Source organism: Arachis ipaensis, chromosome B03, assembly GCF_000816755.2.
Source record: "Arachis ipaensis cultivar K30076 chromosome B03, Araip1.1, whole genome shotgun sequence".
Taxonomy (NCBI): domain Eukaryota; kingdom Viridiplantae; phylum Streptophyta; class Magnoliopsida; order Fabales; family Fabaceae; genus Arachis; species Arachis ipaensis.
The window spans coordinates 16,469,026-16,469,616 of record NC_029787.2 but is presented as its reverse complement, the minus strand read 5'-3'; the positions used below and the strand labels follow the sequence as shown (position 1 = coordinate 16,469,616).

At 23.7% G+C, this 591-nt stretch overlaps 1 protein-coding gene across 1 annotated transcript in view; it reads left to right on the top strand.

The window, feature by feature from the left end:
• LOC107632722 (cellulose synthase-like protein H1) overlaps positions 1-591 on the top strand; it is a 13,364-nt gene that overhangs the window by 4,709 nt on the left and 8,064 nt on the right. The window lies entirely within an intron of this gene.

Sequence of the window (591 nt, the reverse complement as noted above, 5' to 3'; positions counted from 1 at the left end):
GTGAGCATTAATGAAATTTTAAGAAAATTAAAAAATATTATAGAACTTAAACTTGGTCTAGAATCAAGTATGATAATGCAAATGATTCTTATCAAATTAGGAGATTCATGAAACTACTTGTAAGTTGTCCAACTTGCATAATTAAAGTTCTAGTTAAAATTTGTAACTTGAAGATAAATTAGTTTAGTTACAATCTTTGACTTAGTCAAAGAATGAGTTGTTACATAAGTTAATATTTTTCAACTTGTCTTACAACTTGATAAAGATGAATGTGAAAGAAAACTCTATTACACACTTATGTAATTTGTGCACAATTTGATCAATTTGTAAACCAAATACACCTCCACAAAATACTATATATAGAAGGTTAAGGTATTTACTAATGTATGTCATATTTTTGTGTAGAATTAGTGAGTGAAACTTAGAGAAAAAAATAGTAAAGTCTCATATATATCTATATTTCATAATACCTAAGAGAATTATAGACCTCTTTATGTTTTGTGAGAAATTATAATTTTATCACTTTATCATATTATTTTTACTATTATTTATATTTTTGTTCAGTTTCATCTATTTTTGTGCATAAATTAT